Below are 25,466 nucleotides of genomic sequence, written 5' to 3' on the forward strand. Positions count from 1 at the left end.
AGAACTGAAATTTTGTGATCAAGAGAGGAACACACATTTAGAACTGTGATTTAGATAGATCATGTTTGTGTGTGAGATATATAGAATTAGGGGAGAGATTGGACAGAACTTTTCAAATATAGGTAACTGATGACCTCATTAAATAGAATATCAGTGGGGATGGAGGCAATATATATATATATATATATATATATATATATATATATATATATATATATATGAGAAAATGTGAGAAAGAGTAAATAAGGAAAATGAAAACATAACTGATTTTATTTTTGTGACTGGATAACTATATTGTGATGACCAGAAAAAGTAAAGCTCTTGAAGAAAATTAAAATAGAAGTCTTGAAAATAGTCTAGAGAGGTAGAAAGAGATCCTGGAGTGAACTATGAAGTTAGAGGAGGGAGCTTTTAATAAGTCAGCGGAGTCTTTACAACCATCTATGGGGAAAACAAGAACAAATCTTGAGAAAGGTCATTAGATTTGGAAATACTGATGATCTTATCTAACAGTCCAGAAGAGAACAGGTTATGGAGGAGATGGAGGCTAAGGAAGGAAGCTTGATTGCATAATCTTGGGGAGTATAAAAACAAGGTCTTAAATACAGTAAAAATAAAAATAAAAATAAAATAAAGCTAACTTTGTTAACTACTTGGTCATTTGACTTTAAAAAAAAACATATAATGTAGAAACATGGTAATCCTTATTATATAGATAAAGAAAATCAAACACAGGTAAGTGATGTATTGTATTTAATGTTAAAAGCTAATAAAGAGCTAGATTTGATCTCTGGTATCTCACTCCAGAGTACACATATTTAACTGTTATTCATTTGTTTCTCTATATAAATTTAGCTTTATTTTAAAATGAAATTTATTTAACTTGGCAAGAAAAGCATGAGCAATTTCATATGGGCAAGGCTGAGCAAGGCATACTTTTGTGTGTGTGTAAGGGATTGGGGTGCCGAGTACAACAAGATCAGCAAAAATACTGCAGAGGGCTTATGCTTAGACATCATAAGAAATAAAACAGGTGCAATTTGATGGAATAAGTAAAGCTATGTGTCTGGACTTTGCAATTGGAGCTATTTCGTAAGTTCGTTGATACTGTCATTCAACAAATATTTATTGAACACCTACAGCATTTTAGGCACTTATGCTAGAATCTAAAGATATGACAGGACAAAATATAGACATGGTCTCAGAACTTATCGATTTTCCCAGCTAGTAACATTTAAAGGGGTTGTCAGCAATTTTATAAAGAATTGAGTTAGCTATTTAATATCAGAGGTCATAGATTATAATAAAACTACCTTCATCATTAATGGGACATACAATTCAAGAAAAGTCATTACACCTTTGATATCCCAGTTTGTCCATCAATGAAATAGAGATCAAGTTATAAAAGGCTATTATGTCCTTGAATAAAAGGTACATGGGAGAGGTTAAGAATATTAATAAATGGGGATAACATATAATACTATTTAATAAGAAGAAATCTTCACTTTATTTTCATTAGGGAAATATTAATTATTGGAGTTGACCCAGAAAGACTTGTTATTTTAAATACATTGAATAATCTTTAGAAGCTTTCATTTTTCTTAAGAAGTAATAAAGCTATAATTTGTAAAATCAGAAGTTAATTAAATAAAAATTCTTACAGTAAAATGATGTTATGATTGAGATTTAACATGAACATAATTTAAGACATTGTTATGATTCCCACAGTAACCATACCTGACCATACTTCACCCTCTTTCTACATAGCCTTTTACTCTGTTTAAATAATAGATGTTAATTCTTAGACTTGAATTGTGCTCTGACCAAATTACTGTATGTTGAAATCTTGATGACTATTATCCCATATTAAATATAAAGCATAATTTTTCTATTGCTTATAAATTAGCATATTTGCATTCAGAAGGTAATGAATAGAATAGGAGCCAGCATAGATTCACATAAAACCTTCTTCCAAGCTCAACTAATTTTATTCAATGCAGTAACTATGTTTGTAAATCATAAAGCAAGAATATCTTTATTTTAGCAGAGGAATCTTTCAGGTTTGAACATTTTGGTCAGTTACTTACATAAGGTTATAAAAAAGTTGTATAAATTTGATGACAACACAAAACATGGAGGGAGAGCTGATATGACAAGTGACAGAATCAAGATTCAAATTTATCTTGACAAACACTAATAAGCTAGTCCTAAACCCAAAAAACTGATAATGCAACAGTTATATTTTTACTTTCAAAAAATTCAATTGTACAAGCCTAGCATGGTCAAGAAACTTCTTGGCAAGAATTCATGCGAAAGTATTCTGATAGTTTTAGTTAATCATTATTTTAAAGAAGTTCTAAATAATGTTGATGGAGATATGGTAAAAGCAAAGCTTATCTTTAGGTTAAACAAATCAAGCAGTGTTTCCAGATCATAGGAAGTGATCATTGCTTGTGGATCTGGTACTTGATTTACTTCTGAAAGACATATTTAAAGTGACGCTGATATTCAATCCTCATCCATAGACACAGAGGAAGGAATTACAGATTTGAATGTGAATTACTTTAGGTCATTTATAAGTTCTATTCCATCATTAAAATTCTATGATTTCATGCTAAGTATGAATTATTACAGAGCATGCTTGTATCAAACAAATCCCATTAAATATTGTACATATACATAATATTTGATTACATACTGCAAGTATTTCTAAATTTTGAATTTGCCTCAAAATCATTTTATCTTGGTAAGTTCAACTTGTGAAAAAATTTCAGTTCTTATCATATTAACTCATGAAAGGCATTAAATCCTTTAAGCTTTACAGGTAAAATAGACAAATATGTTTTTTTTCTTCTAGAACTTTATTTTCCATCCAGTTTTTTTTTTAACAAACCCTATTTTACACTGAAATTTACATAAAGAGATATGTTAGAGTTAAAAACATAATGTTTTTGCATTATTGTAGGAAAAGCATTTTAAGATAAAATATTTTTAAATTATTTTTAGATAAGCAGATTTTAGAATGTGAAAGAAAGAGTTTCAAAAATCATTTTGGTTTAATATAAACCTACACATCTAAACACAATTCCATCATTTAGAGCAGTACTTCTCAAATTTTAATGTGCATGCAATACACCTGCAGATCTGAGGTGGAATCTTAAATTATGCATTTCTAGCAAGCTCTTGGGTGATATTGATGATGCTGGTCTTCGAACCACTCATTGACTCACAAGGATTTAAAGAATTCTGCTTCATTGTGCTATCAGTTATTCTAAAGCAATTTCCACTAAATATATCATGTAAAAATAAAATAAGTTACTTTTTTTTCAAAAAAGGAAAATACCTTTGCAATTTTCTCTTCCTTGAAAGTTCTTAGCACTTCTGATGCTATTCTTCTGAACAAAGTCACTATTACTTCTTCGAAACATTAAGGCCTTTACACTTCCCCCACTTCAGATGGTAAGTCATTTTCTCTGCACATGGGCTCACAAACTTGTCTCTCATTCAGTCCTTCCCCCTCCAGCCTCACTCCTACTCAATTCCTTACTACTTCCTTTTGTCTTTATGTTATACTCTTTCTTATAGACCTTTGAAATTGTTAGGGACTGAACGTTAGTATCTTCCAAAAATTTATACATTGAAACTTTACCTCCCAATGTGATGATATTAGGAAGTGGGGCTTTTGGAAGGTCATAAAGGTGGAGCCCTCATGAATGGGATTAGTGCCATTATAAAATTTACCAGAGAGCTTGCTCCCTCTGTTCTGCTTGCCACTATGCGGGTCTGCAACCAGGGAGAGGGTCTTCACCATGACTTCACCTTGCTGGCTCTTTGAATTTAGACTTTCAACCTCCAAAAAATAATTTTCTGTTGTTTATGTATTTTGTTATAACAAGCTGAACTATAACAGTGTTTGTTGAGATGTTTGTTCAGGCCTTTGGCCCATGTCTGTTTTCTTATTGTTGAGTTTTAAGTGTTCTTTGTATATTTTGGATAATAGTTCTTTATCAAATATATCTTTTGAAAATATTTTCTTCCAGTATGTAGCTTGTCTTCTCATTCCATTGACATTACATTTTGCAGTGCAGAAGATTTAATTTTAATGAAGTCTGGCTTATCAGTTATTTCTTTGGAAAATGCCTTTGGTATTGTATCTAAAAAGTTATTGCCATACTCAAGTTTATCTAGGTTTCCTTCCATGTTATATTGCAGTAGTTTCATAATTTTGTGTTTTATATTTATGGCTATGATCCATTTTGATTAGTTTTTTCAAAGGTGGTATGCTTGTCTTGATTCTTTTTTTTTTTTTTGCTTCTGGATGTACAGTTGCTTTAGCACCATTTGTTGAAAGACATCTTTACTCCATTGTATTGCTTATCCTTTTTTGGTCAAAATTAGTTGATTATATTTATGTGGGTCTATTACTGGGCTTTCTATTCTTGTTCATTGATCAATTTGTCTATTGTTTCACCATAGCACACTGTCTTCACTATTAAAGCCTTATGATAATTCTTGAAGTTTGATATGTCAATCTCCAATTTTGTCCTCTTTCAAAATCAAGTTGACTATTTTAGGTCTTTTGCCCCTCCATATAAACTTATAATCAGTTAGTCAATATTCATAAAATAATTTTCTGGAGTTTTAATTTAGATTATATTGAATCTATAGATCTAGTTGGAAATAGATGACATCTGGACAATATTGAATCTTCCTATCCATGAACATGGAATATCTTTCCATTTATTTAATTCTTCTTTGAGATTTTTTCATCAGAGTTTTGTAGTTGTCATCATTTAGATCTTATGCATATCTTGTTAGATTTATACTTATTTCATTTTGGGGGTGCTTCTGTAAATAATAATGTAATTTTAATTTTAAATTTACTTGTTCATTGCTGCTTATATAGAAAAGTTATTGATTTTTGTATATTAACTTTGTATCCTGCAACCTTGCTATAATCACTTACTATTCCAGGACGTTTTTGTCAGTTATTTCAGATTTTCTACATAGAGATCATGTCATCTGCAAATAAATAAATATAGTTTTATTTCTTTCTTCCCAATTGTATGCCTTTCTTTTGCTTTTTCTCTTTTAGGTGTTATTGTATTACCTAGGAGTTCCAGTACTATGTTGAAAGCAGTGATGACAAAGAACATCCTTGTCTTGTTCTTGCTATTAAAGGGAAAACTTCTAGCTTCTCCCCATTAAGTATGATATTAGCTGTAGGATTTTGTAGATGTTCTTTGTCAAGTTGAAGAAGTTCCCCTTTATTCATTGTTAGCTGAAATAAGTGGTTGTTGGATTTTGTCATTTTTTTCTGCATCTATTGATATGATCACAAGTTTTTCCTCTTTTTAGTTTATTGATGTGATGGATTACATTAATTGATTTTCAAATGTTGAACCAGCCTTGCATATGTGAGATAAATTCCACTTGGTTGTGGTGCATAATTGTTTTATACAATATTATACTTGATTTGCTTATATTTTGATGAAGATTTTTGCATGTATATTCATGAAAGATTGGTCTGTAGTTTTCTTTTCTTGTAACATCATTGTTTAGTTTTAGTATTAGGGTAATGCTGGCCTCATAGAATGAGTTAGGAAGTCTTCTTTCAGGTTCTGTCTTCTGAAAGAGATTTCAGAAAATTGGAAAAATTTCTTCCTTAAGGGTTTTATAGAATTCACCAGTCAGCCCATCTGCATCCAGTGTTTTCTGCTTTGAGAGATTATTAATTATTGATTCAATTTTTTAAAATATATATAGAACTATTCAGATGATCGGTTCTAATGTCCTTTTAACAGTTTTCTCTAGTTTCTGAATTTTCCCCTTTAGGCACACATTTCATCCTAAATTAAAAGAAATATTTTTTTAAATACTGGATTTTTAATTCCTTAAATATCTAATTCAAATAATTCTATTGTAATCTTTAAGGACAAACATGAACATTTTAGGCTGGCAGTTTGAAAGCCTGATTTAATTTTGCCCCATCTGCATTTCAAAATGTATCTTCTATGGAAGATATTGGATTAGGTGTTTTACAAATGTCTTTTGCTGATGAATCCTTGGTACAATTAAATCTTACATTTAAGTCTGACAAAGTAGAATTGAACTTTGGGAGTGGTGGTTAAGGGTTAGTGTTCATTAAGCTGGAGTACCACACTGCAATCATTACAGAGGAGGTCCTTGATTGGGTTTCCTAGATACCTGGGGTTTAGAAGAACTCAAGGGAAGATTGGTTACCACCCTAGACTCCCAATTAAAATACTTTAATACTGGCCAACTGCTGAACACACCTGACACATATCTGAACTTGTTCATGTTGCCACATTTCTCCTCTGAGGTCAATTTTACCCCTTCCTTCCTTCACCTCAAGTATTTAAATCTATCTGTCATTTAAGTTCCACTAACTTCATAAATTCTTCTCTCCCCATATCAACCAGTGGGATTTCTGTCTTCTTTGCATTCTTGCCCTTATGGGTACCTACCACTATCACATTGGGAGCTTAACACAGTTTACCTTAAAAAAGAGGTACAGGACATTTCTTAATAAATATAGTAGACTTTTCTTAACTAACCTTAATTTATTCAACTCTGTTGATTTAACCAAGGCTCTTTGTTGCCTTTTGTAAACCAACTGACTGCTTTCCAACACATAAAGAATCTGGGAGACAGTAAGATTCGTTCTGATTCACGCATCTGCTTTTGTTTTCATGAGTGGAGTTATAAGCTTACCAAAATTTTTGTCCACATTGTTTCCGCTAGTTGAATTTGTTTATGTATATAAATTAGTTATTTCTTAAAATGATGAGAAGGAATGTGAATAAAAGTAGTCATTTCTATGAAAACTAACTTAAATGCTTTGAAAAACTCAAGTTGTAAATTAGGTGTGGAGGCACAACCACCTAATGGGAAGCTCACTAAAAATTTAGAAGTATTTTTTTCTCATATTAATGAATAATTTTCTTTAAGGTTTTACTCCACTTTAAATAAATAAAATCTGGAAATCTGTAGTCAGGTATTACATCTGAACAAGAATAAGAGGAATTCCCATCAGTGGAACAGTACACAAAGGAAAGTCTTTGATCCTACATCAAAATATTGGCACAATAATGTGTATTTTTACATGTTTAGAAACAATAAAGGTTTAAGGTATTCATGAAACTCTTTATTATGATTCCCTGCTTTAATGGGCTTTTCAAATCTAGTCATATTAGAAAACTTCTGTAATTTCTTCAAATTATTAACTCTAGAAAACCATGCAATTATCACATTGTTTGAAATAAGTTCTTACTCTTCTTTTGTAGATGCCATTGTACTTTGAAATGCTTTGCCCTGTGATATGTTTTCACTTTTCAAGGGTGGATTCAGTTCTTGGAATTAGTTGAATGTCAACTGAAGCACTTTTGTGAATAAAATAGTGATCATGCTGGGTAATACCCAGCTTTGGGCAGAATCAGGGTATAATTAGGAAGAAAATTCATCTCTTTAAATTCTTATAAATTGACTCTGAAGGCAAATGAGAGGTGAGTTCCCAAACTATTACAAGGATTAAAAAATATAAAGTGCTGGTAGAAGAATAAAGGTATCCGTTAGCCATAACCCTTGAAAAATCATATTATTTTAATCAGTGATTTATATTTTCTAAACATTATATTCTATTAAACTTACATTACTTGAAGCACCTTACTTTTAGTAACTTTTTCTATTTTTACAAGCTGTACAGTTGAAACTATATTTTTTGCTACTTACAACATAGATTTATAGATACCAATGGTAAAAAGTATCTCCGAGAATTTATCTAATGTTATTTATGAGCAAGTACATCAAATGACATTCAGTCCTAGAATTTTAAAATTCTTGCTTGGTAGATGTTAAGGGAAAATGTTACTAAAAAGCTTTCTTCAAAACTCCTGAAATTCTCTTTTAGTGCAGATTGTTATTCTTTAGGAAAACTAACAAACAGACATTCTATTGCGAGAATACCAAGCAGCCACACTCTTCTGAAACGGATTGACTAGTAAACTATATCTCTAAGGGGCGGTGAGGGCTTGCCTGAGCTGGGAAGAGATGGGGGAGGGGGTCAATTGGGGAAAAAGGAGACATATGTAAAACTTTAGACAATAAAAAAATAAATAAATAAAAAAAATAAAAAAAAAATGGTATCTCTAAGGAGTTCAACTGTTCCACCAAGTAACAAAAGTTATTACATGGGGCATCTAAAGTTGCATTGAATCTCTGGAGATAATGGTGCCTACAGATACAGGTATTTAAGTACAGAGAAAGCATGTTCTAGGTCTGAGAACTCTTGCTGGTTCTTACAGAAGTAAGCATGTTTCCTTTCATCAGTGTTTACAGCTACTAATGTGTAGGAGCTGAAGACCAGAGGCAGAAGGAATTGATTACAAGGGGCCTGTCATAGATTGTTATAGGTAATAATGTTTTCAGACCCAGGCGATAACATTCAGCGTGGCGTTGGAGGGCCCATATGAGTGAATAGTGTTCCCTTCACCTTTGTGCAGAATCAGATTGACATCTCAGATGTTGAAGCTTTGAAAGAACTGGAGTCAGCACAACCATGGGTGATCTCACTCAAGGTGGCAATTGTAGGGCAGGCAGGGAATCCCTGATGAGAATAAAACAGTGTAAATTGATTTAATTTTGAACTCATGCCATTGTTCTTGGGACTCTGTGAAATAACTAGGCTGTAGGGGGCTAACCACTCGTGAACTGGGAAAAGATGAAATTATCATATTTGGGGCTTTAAAAAAGTGATACTTTGTATTTGATACACATAATCAAGTGAAGTCTGACTTTGAGACTACACTTTACCATTTCTTCTTAATATATTTGAGCCACCTGCTAAAATCAAGTAATATTATTATCTTGTCTGATTAAAACCCAAGGCACATCGAAGTTTTCTTCTAAAGATGCAACAGTGTTCCTTATGCTTGAATAAATTGCATATGAATGGAAAAGCTGCCCCTAAAGTGGGCATATTTCAAATTCAAAAGTAATATGACAATGGAGTACCTGGCAAGTGAAATATCAATGGGTGAGGTAAAAGGAATAAATGCATTAGAGGAAGGTTGTCCAGAGACTAAAGCCGGTCTGTGCTTCTTAACAAATAGGTAACACGGGACAAGCTATATATTCTATTGGGACTTCACTTTCTTCCTCTGTAAAGTGCATATAATAAGAGTACCTCCTAGGAGGTTTTACAGATTGTGAAAGCTAGCCATAGCCAGCCCCTCAGCTAAACTCAAGTGTGGCTCAATTCAGGGAGAAGTTTGTACTGATGGTATTATGTTGCCCATCAGGACATGAGCTGTCAAAGTGTACTGACGATGAGCAAGATCTTGTTTTAATCCCTATTTAATGGGAATGCATTGAACAAACTGAGGATCTCAATTTTAGCCCTAGATCTTCTGAAACTATAAAGACTGATTCTAGTATTTTACTTCGCTGAGCTATAAAACTCTCCTTCTAAAATTAAGTGGTTGGGTTAGAACAGGATCTTGTAAAAACAGGTTTATTCATTGTTTTAAAGTCTTGTGTAGTTGTGCTGAGAGGTATAAGAGCTAGGAACACAATTGGGGAACTTAGGCCAGTTACTTAAACTCACTGTGCCTTAGTTTTTTTTTCAATTGAAAAATATGGGTGATAATAATGTCACCATCTTCATAGTATAGTTACGAAGAAGTACAGTGCTAAGAATAGTGCTAGGAGCATAGTAAGAATTTAATAAACACTACTAACCCCAGAATCCATTTGATAAGGGCTTCACCTGAAGTCAGATTAGAGACCAAGAGCTCTCCACTCTCTCGGCCTCTATTTCAAAATTCTGAGCAACCACTGAAACCTTCATACTCTTTTAGGATTCTATCAGCATTGTTTAAAAGTCACTATAATAGATGATTCTGGATGCTTCATCCAACTCAAAAGTGCTATGACTTTTGAAACATTTGAAAGATGCAGAATCCTAATCAATTAATATGGCCCTCCTGAGACTCCTCTGTTGGAAAACTAATCTCTAGGTTGACTATTAGATGGGAATATTGCTTCTTTACTGCCATCATTTTGCACAGAAGTGCCCTGAAGCCTAATTTAAAGATAAGTTTTCTTATCATTTATATCTCATCTATTTTTAAAAGTGATTTAATGCAGTTTATTGTAAAATTGCATGGCCATGACCTGTACTATGAAATAGTTTCACAGTTGTAACAATTACCTTGAGTATAAGATGCCATTGGATATTTTCCATCCTGTTCCATAAAAAATAAAAGGATGGATATAATTCACTAAATTAATTTCATCTATCAATAACATGTCACAACCCACAATTTGAAAAACATTTTTTTCTTGTACAGATTTAGGGATTATAATTCGTTAGGGTGTTTTTCCTGCACAAATTCATAGAGGACATTTTCGGGGCTACTCTGGATTTAGTGGATCAGAAACTCTGGGTGTGAGGCTGAGGAATCTGTGTTTCAAAAAACCCTCAAGGTTATTCTAATGCACTGGAAAGTTTCAGAAAACACGCATTAAAGAAAATGGCATTTCTTTGCTGCTACATCTTATATAATAAAAGCCCAGTGACTGAATGGTAGAATGACCAGAACAACTGGTTGACCAGTTGCTATGATGTGCACTGACCACCAGGGGACAGGCGCTCAATGCAGGAGCTGCCCCCTGATGGTCAGTGTGCTAACATAGTGGGAGAACTGCTCAGCTGACCTAGATGAGTGGCTGCTCCCACTGCGAACCCGGGGCTGACTGGCAGGAACCTGAGCTGCCATGGTTGCCTCCTTGCCCCAGGCTCCTCCTCCTAACCTCCTACAGCTTCCTCTAGACACCCGCAGGCCACACAGTGCTGCTGCCCAGCTCGCAGAGCTGACCCCAGAGGCTGGAAGGCAGGTTTGTGGCCACCACAGGACTGAGGCCCACTCAACTGCCTCTCAGTGCTATTGTCCCTGAGCCCAGCCCTGACCAGATCACCTGGAGAGATGAGTGCTCCAGCTCCACGGAAGATGTTGGACCAGGGAGCAGCCACTCAGAGGGCGGGTCCACAGCTGCTCTGCTGACCGGGATGAGTGGTGCTCCCACAACGGCCTGATCCCCACAGGCCATGACCCCGGCCAGTGCATGAATCCCATGCACCGGGCCTCTAGTATGCAATAAAGATCTTAAAGTAAAAATAATTAAAAATGTGTGGAAGGGAAAGAAAGTACTATGTAAATTGTCAATGCTAAGACACAACCATTAGAAAGAAGCAAGAATGAGAAGTCTTTTTGCTTTTTAAAAACATCACCCAAGGATATGTTTATTAATTTTAGAGAGAAAGGAAGGTGGGGAGAGAGAGAGTGAGAGAGCACGAGAGAGAAATATCAATTGGTTGCCTTCCATATACAGCCAACCAGGGATTGAACCCACAAGCTAAGCACATGCCCTGACCTGGAATTGAACCTGGGACTTTTTTGGGATATAGGCGTATGCTCCAACTAACTGAGCCACTCAGCCTGGCAAGAAGTTTTTTATTTGACATCATTTATAATTTTGAGCTTGGCTTTCAATTCTTAAAACAATTGACAACACAAATACAGTAATGAATAGACTAGTGTCTACTCCTCTCTGGCATTTCCTACATATTTGTTGATATTTTGGAACTAATTAAAGTCATTGTTATGATTGAAAGGAACACAGAAAACAGTCTACCATTAATCAGGGGTATTTTGAAGTATCTTATCAATTTACAGTAAGTTTTCCTTAATTCTCACTTCATTTATGGCAGAAGGCTTTCTGCAGCCATTTTGTACAAAGAGATGCCATCGGGATACATTTGATCAGACCAGGATTAGCACCAGGACTCATCCATCTCATAGTCTCCCTTTTAGGAATTTGGGGTTGGGATTCATAGACATCTATTCATTCTCCCTTTATGCAGCTGGACTTGAAACATAAATTTAGGAGCATGAACCTTTGAAAGGGAAAAGGCAGGTCTACAGAAAGAATGGGATAGGTGTACAGAGAGAAGAAGAAAGTTCCACCAGGCTTTAAGTCAGTGGCTGCAATTCCTTCCCTGTGAACAATGTCATTCTGGTCTTTGGGTTTGATGACACCTGACTAATCTTCCAATAAAAATTCCTTTCAGCTTAAGCCACCCACCTCTAGTTATTTTCTCTCATATGCAACTAAACATAGAAAACGATAAGCTGGTTGCTAGATCATTTTTAAGAAAGTGGGAGTAGGAAAGATGAAATCTTTGGTCCAAGAAAATCCTCAGAAGTGATGTGAGCATGTAATGAATGGGAGAGAAACAGTAACTTTGTTTTCCAATTTTTTATATCCAATATTGTTTGAAGGTTTAGTGCCCTACTCTTTCATCTTTCATCCCTCTCTTTCTGTTCCACTTTTCAAGGGTAAAGTTTAAGATAGTTCATCTGGAAAGCTGTTGTTGATGTTGTTCTAGCCTTCTGCTTTATTTTATTTTAATTATTTGACATTTGTAAAATGCTCAGGGTGTTCCAAAAACTTTTCAGAATATTTGAAACAAAAATAATCAGTCCCCTTCAGGCAAAGAACATGTCCCCACTCTAACCTAAAGCCAAGGAATTAGATGCTGGTAGAGATAAATAAAGGATTAATGCTGTCACCTATTTTGCCTGGGTCTTTGCTAAACAAAATGTTTCACTATAAAGGAGACATGAATCACACATGAGCTTAAAATTTTGCTATCAGAAGTAAGATAGAGAACTAGATTTTAATGGATTTTAAAATAGAGTTAATGCATTACTAAGTAGGCTTTTGTGCTTGTTCTCAAGGTTAAATACAGAATTTTCACACAAAAGAAAATCTCACTAAGTAAAATCTACAAATATATTGGCTATGTGTTTCACAAGGTTTTACTTGAAATACTAACTCATTTATTTTCTCCTAATTTATTTTTTCTATAAAATTTAAATGTAAAAAATCCTTTATAGTAACTCATTTATATTGATTGATATAAACTATTTACTTACAATAACATGAGACAAAAAATGTGTTTGCCTTAAGTTGAGTGAATATATGTGTGTACATACACACATACACATTTTTATTATTAAATTACTAAATGGAAAAGGTGAGTTATTTTTAGTTGGCCCCTATATACTATATACTATATATATATATATATATATATCTCCTATCTAATCTAATAAAAGAGAAACATGGTAATTAGCATATGACCTCTACCCTTCCCATTGGCTAATCAGGGCGATATGCAAATTAACTGCCAGCCAAGATGGCGGTTAACCGCCAACAAAGATGGAGGTTAATTTGCATATATAGCTGCAATGCTGGGAGGCGAAAGGGATGGGAAACCCAGCCGGCAGGCAAGAGGTGGGGGGCGGGCAAAGAAGGAGGGTGATCAGTGATTGCATTGTGGATTGGAGGCAGAGAGAGCTGCTTCCCCCTGATCGCCATGGCAATTGGGGGCAGAGAGAGCCCCGGACAGTCCAGCCGGCACTACTGGACCCCCAGGGCTGTGGGTGCCGGCTGGCCCGCTACCCCGTGATCACCATGGCGATTGGGGGCAGAGAGAGCCCTGGTGCAGGCCATCCGGCACCCCTGGACCCTCCCAGGCGTGGGTGCCGGCTGGCCTGCTACCCCGTGATCGCCGTGCAAAAAAGACCTTCAAGGCCTGTCCAAGGAAGGTTTGCATTTAAAACTAAGTGGGGTGGTCTGGAACTGCGGGGCACTGACAACCAGGGCAGTCTCTGCGTCAGCGGCACATCTGCGGCTTGAAGTCTGGGGGGTGAGGGCCATGCAAGCCAGAAGCTTTGGCTGCAATGGTCAGATAATTTCAGCTCCAAGGCAGGCGCAATCAGGGAAGCCATGGGGACCTTCACAAAAAAGGAGAAGGCTGAAGAGGAAGGATACTTCCCGGAACGGATTAAAGAACAGCTGGCAGCCTTGTAGAAACAACATGAAGAAGAGATCACTCATCATAAAAAGGAGATTGAGCGTCTGCAGAAAGAAATTGAGCAGCACAAGCAGAATATCAAGAAACTGAAAGATCATGATACTGCAGCAGTGCCAGGGTGAGGGGACAGCCATATTTATCAGTGCGCTGGAGCTGTCAACAACAAAAAGTGTGCGGGAGCTGGGCAGGTGCACAGACAGGCACACAGACCCCAGGCCCAGCTCGCCACCACCTGGCCTCACCGCCACTGCTGCCGATGCCGTCTCAGGGGGTCTGCGCCCCACAGCGGGAGGCAGGGGGCGGAAGGGGGATGTCTTACAAACCGAACTTGACCATGCACATGCCCGCCACCTCCATCAAGGTCTCTGGGAGCGTTCACCCGCCTTCCACCAGCATGGCAACATCTTCCCAGTACCGCCAGCTGCTGAGTGACTAGGACCACCATCTCTAACACGCAGGGAACAGAGAACAGCCAGGTGCCCCAGAGCAAATATGCTGAGCTGCTGGCCATCATTGAAGAACTAGGGAAGGAGATCTGACTCACATAGCGGGCAGCAAGAGCGCGATGGAGAGACTGAAACGAGGCATCATCCACACGACAGGGCTGGTTCGGGAGTGCTTGGACGAGATGGAGCAGAACACCAGGTCCTAGACCCTAAGTCAGCATGAAAGGCTTTCCCTCTTCTTCCAAGAAGTGACAGCTCATGCTTGCACCCCCTTCAGATGAAACTTGGTTTCAAAATGGTAACAGCTTGGTTTCTCCTCCCCGTGCCCCTCCCGTGGTTCATCAGGCTCTGAACCTCCCATCACTGAGATGGAGAAGAGATTTTTGCAGTTATTAGATTTACATATTAGTTAGGAACTACCCAGGGCATTTTGTGTGTTTTTTTAAAGCATTGATTTACATGATGCATGTCAGTTACCTATCACAGCAAACTGTAGTTGGCCTCCCAGATACTGTTTCTCTTCTGGATACATTTCTGTTACTCACATGGTTCTTTATGTTTCTCTTCTGAGCTGATCCAACTCTGAGGGTTTGTTTCAGTGAGTCCTGAGGCAGCGCTTTAGTAGCCAGTGCCCATTCACCACACAGTATAAATTCTTTTCAATGTAACTTTTTTTTTTTGCTTAAGCATTTGCATGACTATTAGTACTTTGAAGTCAATCTTTAAAATGCACAAGTTATAAATACAGAAGAAAGAGCAATTTACTGAACCTCGCCTGACAAGGACCCCTGAAATTTCCCCTAAGGATGTATGTACATTTCAGTTCCGCCTTTCCCATCAGTGGATACAAACATCTGGAAGACAGTGACTAATAGTGTTTGCATCTTTGCATGTATTTATTACTTGATGTAATAAAGCTTATTTTCATTAACAACAACAAAAGAAACTGAAAGATCATGCTGATGCGTAAGTGCACACAGTTCCCCATAGAATGGCTACATACTGTCCACTTCTATGAAGACATAGTTCTGGTAACTAATATCTATCTATGCTGCCAACAGATTATAATAAATTGTGATCAGTGGGGAAATAAAACCAAAAAACCAAGTGGGGTGACATCGGAATTACCCAAGCATACCCCCAACCCCTTCACCTGCCCAGACGCCTAGGGTCCCTTTATAGCTGAGCTGAGCCCAGTGCCGCCCAGTGGCCTGGACACCAGACCTGACCACCTCTCTGGTTTGGCCCAAACATCTGAAGTTCGCATTAGTTGCCAACTTAAGAAATTGGAGTATTCACGTAAAATCAGGATCCCCAACTTCTCTTTCCAAAGTGGCCGATTGGGCTACCAACCAAGGGTGGTCGGTGTCACTTCAACCCTAAGAGGAACCCCCAGCTTGGGGGTGTGGTGAGGAGGAAGCTATCCGTGCAGACAGTTCAGTTGTGTAAACTCCCACTGACAGTAGCACAGCCCAACAGTGTGGCCATTCAACTGCAAGGCAGCACAGCCATGAACAGTCTGGCTGTTAAACAAGGCGCCTCTCCAGCTTTCAGGGGGCTTTACCTACTCCAACCCACTGCACCCCACTCTGCCCCAGTGAGACAGCTTCAGTGTTTCAGCTCCAGCAAACAGAACACGTCCCAGTGGAAAGGGAAAGTGTATCCATGGCCAGTGTTTCTCAATGGATAGAGCCTCTGCCTGAGGACTGAAGGGCCCAGAGTTCAATTCCTGGTCAGGGCACATGTTTGGGTTATGGGTTTGATCCCCAGTGTGGGGCATGCAGAAGGCAGTCAGTCAATGATTCTCATCATTGATGTTTCTATCTCCCTCCCTCTCTGAAATCAATCTATACTAATAAAAGCGTAATGTGCTAATTAGAACAAACAACTTCCAGACAACTTTCTGGATGTCCTTTTGGACAAAGCCATGGTGGTGGGGCCGAGGCAGAGGTGGTTAGGGGCGATCAGGCCGGCAGGGGAGAGCAGTTAGGAAGATCAGGTCGGCAGGCAGGTGAGCAGTTAGGATCCAGTGGTCCCAGATTGCAAGAGGGATGTCCGGCTGCCAGTTAGGGGGAATCCCAGGAATCGAGCCTAAACCAGCAGTCGGACATCCCCCAAGGGTTCCCCGATTAGAGAGGGTGCAGGCTGGGCTGAGGGACCCCCCCACACACACACGAATTTCATGCACCGGGCCACCACTAATATATATATATATATATTGCTTTGAATAAATCTAAAATACAAAAAAGCAAATAAACTCTCTGGGTTGTGCAAATCTATCTACTGACTTAAAGTTCCCAAACTATTCTTAGATACACACACATACACACACACACACAATTTCTTAACATTTGACCTAACCATTAGTAATGACATTCATTTCATTTTATGATAACTTGAGTCTGCTCTGCAACAAGGAGTGTGACTCATATGTCCAAGTTTGATCTGACATTATGCTACAAATACAATTAGCATAGCATGGACCATTTAGAGCACACATGGTATATATTTTACAAACCACAAGTAGCAACATGAATAACTAAATGGCTGAATTGCCCTGACCACATATAAGTGAGCCCATGAAGAAGAGATCTTTACAATGGATTAGGTGCTCTCTTAACACATTTAAGGCATTTATATAAAATATTGTATCACTGAATAGGAAACCTAACTGCATAGACCACTCATTATGAGAGTAAATTGTGACATCAAATAATGAAAATACTTGTAAGGTGCCCCTCTTCTATTTATTTACATATTTTAATAAGAAGCAGGAGAAATAACAAATGATAATGAAGGACCATTTTCCCCCAGGGATTGAATAGCCTCTTGTCCTATTATACCACACAAACATTAATTGCTTTAGATTTGTAACCCATATGGATCAAATTAAGATTCATTTCAACAGGAGAAAAAATAGACTAAGATTTCTGTAAACAGAAATATCTTCCACGTTAATTTTTATCAAGTAAGCACAAATATGGCTGTGTTATTTGGCTGAAGGGCATATGATAAATATTTGGGCTCTTACAATGAACAGAACTTTAAATTATGTGTATGGTATTAATATATTCTTGTCTTTTCTGGGTCTTTAAAAATGAAAAACAAATTAAAAATGAGAGTGCATTAAAACTACTCATTTACTCTTCAGCATAAAAAGTCAGGACAATATCTATTTTGGGACACATTCATCATCATATTAAAAAAGAGATAAGCCTATTTTACTTATAAAAATAATTCTTACATTTATGTTTGATTTTTATGGCAGTTAGACAATAAAAATATGCAGTTTATTTCTTAATCAGTTAAAAGGGGAAATAAGCCACTGGTGCAACTGTTGAGTGAGAATGTCTTAGTCATGCGGAGGGTGTCCAGGGGTTAACACAGGTGGGACATGCAAGCTTTCTCTACTTGCCATTTCTATGCCTCTGCCCTGAGGCTGTATGTGCAGCTTCAAGGTCTAAATCATGACTAACACAATTTTTTTCATTTGCATTCTGACACATTGTTGAGTCATAAGTCATTTTTATGGGTCACCCACCAGATTTTTTAAAAAATTAAAGGTTGAATATAATTTAAAGATCAGAGTTCATTGAACTAGTAAAGGTATTTATGGTTTTAATAAGATGTATGTATTTTGCATGTGTGTATATACACCCATTATATGTATATTTCTATATGTTAATATATGTTTATTTATATGTAATTATTTCATGAGTAGTATATGAACATATACATGCATACATATACATAAAGCATATATGTATATTTTTAGTTTATATATATATGTGTATGCATGTGTGTCCTGGGTAATGATAGATTACTTTCTTACTGTGAATTGTGGTAAAGAAAACAGAAATATTTTAATCATATTCAAGTGACAGCAGTGGCTAATGCTGGTTCTTCTGGACAAGCTGGGGGAAGGATACAGGCAGACCTTACAATAGTGTCTTCCAACGTGCGGCTCTCCGACCACTTATATCCGAGTCACTTAATTCTAAGCTCCACTCAAAACCTGCTGATCAAGCATCTCCAGTGTTGAGGACCTTCATGTAAAACTGGTTCTCTTCTATGTCCTGTTATTTGGGATTCATTGTACTAGAGACCATCTCCATATCTAGAGCTTTCAAAAATGTACACAAGAAGTAATCTTCATCCACTTGTTACTTCCTTCTGGATCTGTGATGTCCAATACAGTAGTCACTAGCCCAATGTGGCTATTTAAATTAATTAAATTTATTAAGATTAAGAAATCAATTCTTCAGTTATACTAACCACATATCAAGTGCTCATGGACATAGGTGCTAGTGGCTTTTGGAGAGTACATATATGGATCAGCTGTATCTTCACAAAGTTTGTGACTGAGCAACCCTGCTCTAGAGGTTTTCAGTGAATGAGAGAATTTGGCACACTTTGTTTTGGCATTGAGTATATTCAGATTAAATTTAGGATATTGAATCACATACGATTTGTAAAATGCATAGAAGTCATACAGATGATCTATTTTATTGATTTTAAAAGTCTATAATATTAGATTATATCAATTATTAAGGTTTTTTTAACTTTTAAAAATGTTAAAATCAATATGAGGGGAGAAAAGGGATGAATAGGTAGAGGATAGAGAATTTTTAGGTAATTAAACTTCTTTGTGTGATACTATAATGTCATTATACATTTGTCCAAACTTATAGAATGAGTCAGCCCTAATGTAAACTATGGACTCTGGGTGATAAAGATGTGCCAAGGTAGGTTCATCAATTGTAAAAAATGTGCCCCTCTGATCATTGGGGCGGCTATATATGTGTAAGAGCTGGGAGTTTATGAAAAATCTCTGTACATACTGATCCATTTTTAAAAAATATAGTTTTATTGATTTCAGAGAGGAAGTGAGAGAGGGAGAGATTGAAACATCAATAATGAGAGAGAATAATTGATTGGCTGCCTCCTGCACGCCTAACACTGGGGGTTGAGCCTGCAACCCTAACATGTACCGTTGATCAGAATCAAACCCAGGACCTTTCAGTCCACAGGCTGACACTCTATCTACTGAGCCAAACCAGCTAGGGCACCTTCTGATCCATTTTGTTGTGAAGCTAAAACTGCTCTAAAAAATAAATTCTAATAAACAACCAATATATCCTTATAAAGTATTTTAATAAAAAATAACACAAACATTATTTAGATTCTAATATTCTGTACCATTTTTCTTAAAAAATTAATTAGTATATTTTCTTAGGGTAAAATGTTTATGAATATTCATAGCTATACATGCACATTTCATACCCAACAGCTGTGAGTTGTTTACTAATTTTCCTTTTAAATTATAATGACATTATCTCAAGAAGGCACATACTGCTTGAGCTACCATTATAATCAAGTTGCCAATAGTGTAAACAACTTCCATGAAGCTGCATCAAGTGATATTCAATATAGTCTTTGCCCCTCTGAAAAATAAAACTTTAATAAGATGGAGCACTGTTAACTGATATTTTTATGTGAGTCATGTAAAAATGTGCATGCTCACTTGCCAAAAATGTTCAAACTAGTTGAAATCTTAAGTATGTTTGCATCAAACAAAATGTATATATATTTTTTTAATTTTCTTTATTGATTGAGGTATTACATATGTGTCCTTATCCCCCCCCCCTTGTCGCCCTCTCATGCCCTCACCCCCTGGTGTCTATGTTCATTAGTTAGGCTTATATGCATGCATACAAGTCCTTTGGTTGATCTCTCCCCTTTATCCCCACACTCCCATACCTACTCTCTGATGTTTGATGGTCTGATCAATGCTTCTCTGTCTCTGGATCTGTTTTTGTTCATCAGTTTATGTTGTTCATTATATTCCACAAATGAATGAGATCTTGTGATATTTATCTTTCTCCGACTGGCTTATTTCACTTAGCATAATGCTCTCCAGTTCCATCCATGCTGTTGCAAATGGTAGGAGTTCCTTCCTTTTTACAGCAGCATAGTATTCCATTGTATAGATGTACCACAGTTTTTTAATCCACTCATCTGCTGATGGGCACTTAGTCACTAATGATCTGAGAGATGCAAATCAAAATGACAATGAGGTACCATCTCACACCTGTCAGAATGGCTATCATCAACAAATCAACAAATGACAAGTGCTAGTGAGGATGTGGAGAAAAAGGAGCCCTCATGTATTGCTGGTGGGAATGCAGACTGGTGCAGCCACTGTGGAAAACAGTATGGAGTTTCCTCAAAAAACTAAAAATGGAACTCCCATTTGACCCTGTGATCCCACTTCTAGGAATATATCCCAAGAAACTAGAAACACCAATCAGAAAGGATGTATGCACCCCTGTGTTCATAGCAACACAATTGACAATAGCTAAGATTCGGTAACAGCCTAAATGTATCTTTCTATAAAGCTACTGTTGACCTATCCTTTTTAAAAATGTGTTCAACCAAGATAGGGAGAATAAAAACAATAGTCAACAGGCAGAGTCTGGATAGAGAAAGAAAGATAATATATTAGTAAGCAGTTTGTGGAGAAAATTAAGAGGTTGCCTAGCACCTTAAGAATTCGGAAATAAAGCAAATATGGTGTGGCAGTCATTTTTACTTCTTCCTTGTTAAGAGAACCCATCTCCCACTCTCAACTTTTTTTGTTTTGTTTTGTTTTGTTTTGTTAATCTTCACCTGAGGATATTTTTTCCATTGAGTTTTAGAGAGAGTGGAAGGAAGCGGAGAGGGGAGGAGAGAGAGAGAGACAAGAGGGAGTGAAACATCGATGTGAGAGAGACACATCGATTGTTTGCCTCCAGCACACACCTCGACAGGGGCCAAGGGCTCAAATATGCAACCCAAGTATATGCCCTTGACTGGAATGTCTGGTACATAGGCCGATGCTCTAACCATTGAGCAATGCTGCCGGCTCCCCCCCCCCCCCCCCCCACACACACACACTCCCATCTTGAGCAAAGTACCAAGCTTCCCAGGGTGGATCTTTGTTTTGTTTTGTTTTTTAATTTTTGTTTTATTGCTTAACCAGGGTGGATCTTGAACCAGTTATGCCAATCCTATTCTTCTATGACAATCATTTGTCTAGAGATGAGCTAGTAATCTAAGTCTGCTCAGAGAGATGTAAAGTGGAAAAGAGAGCTTAGATAAGGTGGGGCAGAGGAATAGTTCTGCTAAAAGTGTGCTTCAAAATGAGAGCACCTTTTTGACCCCTCCCTTCCTTTTTTGTTTGTGTGCTGTTCTATGTGGAACTGAAGCTGTGAGAGGGATGACATGCAGAACCAAAACAGTGAGCATGGTTAAAAGTGTGGGAGAAGGTCTTCAATGAGATACTTGAGCTGCAGCTTGCTATACTTGCCCTGACACTGTAAACTCAGAGACTTCTTTTTAATGTCTATTAGCCAATGCAAATGGGATTTTGGCCACTTTTGGCTGAACAAATTCTGAGACAGAAGATATGCAAAGTCATCTTAAAGTTACAGAGGTTGGACTATAACTTGACTCACTATGTCACCATAATTAAGAAAGGCATGGAAGTATAGGAAAAGAAACACCAGAGGAAAAAAAATAACCCCTGACTTCCCATTCAAGTGCTGGAGAAGGGGTTTTGGCAATAGACTTGAAGTATTATGACCTTGTTGTCAGTCATCTTAGTAGTGAACAAGCATTTTTCAAACTCTCTTAGCTGGGGATCATTTCTTAAGAAAAATGGACTCAGGTTGTCTTGGGTACAGCATTTGCCAAAGGTAAGAAATGTCTAAGTCACAGGACACTGTTATAGCAAGCGAGGTGCCTGTTGGGTTTCTTATTCTAAGATAACAGAGGCTTACCTGGCAGGCTCTGGGGGCTTAGTTAAGAAGTGACAAGCTGCGAAAGATGTGACAGAACAAAGTTAACTGAGCCGAAGCCTGGTGAAGCCACCAACTGCAGTGCTGCCTCATGAAGATTTCTGGCAACTGGCTGGTCTCTCCTGCCTGATATTTCCTCCAACATTCTAAGTGAGAAAAACAAAAGTGGATAGGGCAACAGAGATGGAGAAAGAGAGAACCAAGTTGAGAGATGACCAACCAAGATGACAGGGATAGTAAGTCAAAATGGTAAGGAGATTAATACTATGTTTATGAGAAAGCAGTGGTACTAAGTAAAGAATAAGAAAAAAAACAACAGGTGTGCTGTTAATATGAGAGTTAAAGTATGATTGAATGAGTTCAAATGAAGACAGAACTAGATAAAAATTATTTAAAATTATGAACATTTTAAAACAGAACTATTGGTATATGGAATTCAGAAATGCTGATCAGGGATCAAAGAAAGTAGAGGAGAGAAGATTAACTTCTGCCTGGACTGGTGTGCTTCAGGAATCATTGTTTATATTTATTGCAGCAAATATTATTCCTTTGAAGTTGTGATAGGTAGCCTGTGCTAACAAGGCCAAACCCTTCCATTGCGGTACTTCCAGTTAACATCACAGCAACTTGCTCTTTTGCTTCATTCATCCTAGAACTGGCTAAAAATAGTGGCTATGGGAAGCACTAAGAAAACTCAGCAGGCTATTGTTAAGATGGACAAATATAATAGAAGATGGAATAAAAAAAACTCTGCACCTTTTAGAGAATGAGCTTGTCCCTAACTCACACAGACCTTTGTCTACACAAATAAAGAACATTTAAACTAGCATCTACCATTTGTTGTACCTCTTTTCCCACAGAGAAGCAAACTGGATAGCTCTGGGCTCAGCCCCCTGGTAGAGCTATCAGACTAGGCAGACTATAATTTACGAACTTGTTTCTGCTTACTCCAAAGTCCATGTCCCCAAATCTCTTACATATTTGGAAACAAAATAAGAAATGTACTCATGAGTATAGGAAGCATTCTTCAAAAGTGGGCATATTCAGTAATTGGGTAGCTTTTTACTGTAGGTGGTAGAAAAAAGTGAGCTTTTCCAAAATGTAGCTGTACATCTTTATTGTTGCTCTCTAGTCACATGAGCAGAGTAGAAACTACTAGCTTTAATAGAATGAAAATACACTTTGAAATGTTGGCATTGATAATCAAAGATATTTGGAATATTTGACAATAAAACTATGACTAATTGACAATCTCATTAATTCTCAAAGCATGTGAGAATTAGGAAGTAAGGCCTCCCTTGCTGATAAAACCAAAAGAACAATGACGTCATTTGCTAAGTCCAACTGAATCACAGTACGGCATATTCTCAGTATTACAATGTAACTGTAAATAAAGACAGGGCAGAGCTGGGCTTGTGCAATGCTCTTTTCACAGCTTCAGGAGGATAAAGCACTGAATGATTGTTTTATTAGGGAAATGAAGTTAATGGTGACGGTGGTGATATTGTAGAAGATATTATTCTACTAATGCAAGCTGGATTAACAGATGTAGAAAGAAACTGTAAAAAGATAAACAAAAAAATCATAGCAATTTTCACAAACTTTTGGATTCAAACCTTATATTTTTCATGTTATAATTATTTCCAGATTTATGTCAAGCTTCCGATATTGAGATTAGTGCTAAATCAAAGTTAAACACGGGGACTAAGTTCCTTTTCTAATTGCAAAATACACACAGTGATCTGGTTTTCCCAGCTGGTAGCAGTCTCACAGTTGATTCTCACAGATTTGGATTGCTTGATTCAATAACAAGGCCAAAGTCAATTTAAGTAAAATCTGAACTAATTAGTGACAAGAGCGATTTGACTCTTCCCTTTGTTACAAGTGCCATTTTAAAGCTCTATCTGTATTACACTGAAGAGGTAGGAACTACATTAGGCCAATTTTCAAAGGACAGTGGTGATGGTAGTAGTAATTTCAGGGAAGATTCACTTAAACGTTCTATATCACCTGCTTTTAACACCCACTTAAAAAACCCAGGCAGTTTTTGGCCCTGGCCAGTGTGGCTCAGTGGTTGAGCATCAATCTATGAACCAGGAGGTCACAGTTCAATTCCCAGTGAGAACGCATGCCAGGGTTGAGGGCTCCATCCCTGGTAGGGGGCGTGCAAGAGGCAGCCAATCAATGATTCTCTCTTATCACTGATGTCTCTATTTGTCTCTCCCGCTCCTTTCCTCTTTGAAATCAAGGTGAGGGCATGAGTCTGGGGGTGGGAGGGAATGGGGGGATTAAGGACACACATGTAATACCTTAATCAATAAAGAAATTAAAAATATATATTTTAATAGTAATTTTAAAAAGCAGACAGTTTTTTCCCCAAAGGATTTTTGGTCAACCTTATGGAGCTGTGCAAAGTGGGTTTTAAAGTAATTTCATTGCCTTTTGTCTTTGCAACTGTTTGTAATATTTTTCCAATTTTTGTTTATTACAGCTGAAGCAAAATACAGAGTGGATGAAGTTTTCACCAAAATGTTATTAAGGGATCTGCTCTGAAACTTGAGTTAAACTAGCCATTCTAGCACACAGAAACCAAAGAAGTGGTCTGAAGGTGATTGCTCACTGACCTGCTCTGTTGTGCCCCAGGACTACTCAGACATTTGACAATCTAAAGGGAGAAAGTCATCTGGTAACTGGATAAATGTTAGGTATAGGACCAAGAGGCTGGATTCCAACTTTCTGACCCTGTATTATTAGTTTGCTAGGGCTGCTGAAACAACATACCACAAACTGGGTGGCCTAAGGAACAGAAATGTATTGATTTTATATTTGTGGAGCCTGGAAGTCAGAAATAATGGTGTAGCCCTGGCCTGTGTGGTTCACTGGGTTTGGCATTGTCCCAGGCACCATAAAGTCATTGGTTCGATTTCCAGGCAGGGCATATGCCTGGGTTGCAGGCCCAGTTCCCAGTAGGGGATGTGCAGGAGACAGCTGATTGATGTTTCTCTGTCATCAATGTTTCTCTCTCCCCCTCTCCTTTTCTCTCTCATTCTAAATTCAATAATTTCTTTTAAAGAAATAAATAAAGGTGTAGGCAGGGTTGGTTACTTCTGAGGGCAGTGAGGGAAGGATCTATTCCAGGACTCTCTCCCTGACTTGCTGATGACTATCTTGTCCCTGGATGTCTTCACATCACCTTTCCTCTGTGAATGTTTGCCTTGG

General features: G+C 37.3%; 1 protein-coding gene and 1 pseudogene across 2 annotated transcripts in view; one reads left to right on the plus strand and one right to left on the minus strand.

Moving 5' to 3' along the window:
* The window catches only part of NLGN1 (neuroligin 1), an 854,057-nt gene that overhangs the window by 276,494 nt on the left and 552,097 nt on the right, over positions 1–25,466 (minus strand). The window lies entirely within an intron of this gene.
* Positions 13,757–14,085, plus strand: LOC118677604 (annotated as a pseudogene).

Source organism: Myotis myotis, unplaced genomic scaffold (assembly GCF_014108235.1).
Source record: "Myotis myotis isolate mMyoMyo1 unplaced genomic scaffold, mMyoMyo1.p scaffold_m19_p_2, whole genome shotgun sequence".
In the NCBI taxonomy this organism is placed as follows: domain Eukaryota; kingdom Metazoa; phylum Chordata; class Mammalia; order Chiroptera; family Vespertilionidae; genus Myotis; species Myotis myotis.